A 377-nucleotide genomic window follows, 5' to 3' on the forward strand; every position below is an offset into this window, starting at 1 on the left:
ATGGCCCGCCAGTAGGCGTGGCAGAAGGCGAACAGAACGCCCTTCCACGTGGGCCCATGGCCGTACCAGGTGAGGAGAAACTGTGCAGAAAGGGCTGATAGGACAGTATGAGGGAGGGAAGCTCGTTTGGAGTAGGGAGGGAGAGGATTCAAAAGGCTTTGTGCGAGGACGGATCGCGCCAGGCCTCGCGTCTCCCGGCCAGGGGAGGGACAAGTCGCCTTCCTTACCCCTTCCCTTCCTTCCTCCCCTTCCTCTCCTCTTTTTTTTTCAATTTTTAGGCACTATATTCATTCGGAGGCTTGAGATGCGAGGTGGAATGGAAGGTCAACCTGGCAATGCATATTTCTCCAACCCTCCTTTCCCTCCCTCCCTCCCGC

The sequence above is a fragment of the Nannochloropsis gaditana genome (assembly GCF_000240725.1).
Source record: "Nannochloropsis gaditana CCMP526 unplaced genomic scaffold scaffold189, whole genome shotgun sequence".
Lineage (NCBI taxonomy): Eukaryota > Eustigmatophyceae > Eustigmatales > Monodopsidaceae > Microchloropsis > Microchloropsis gaditana.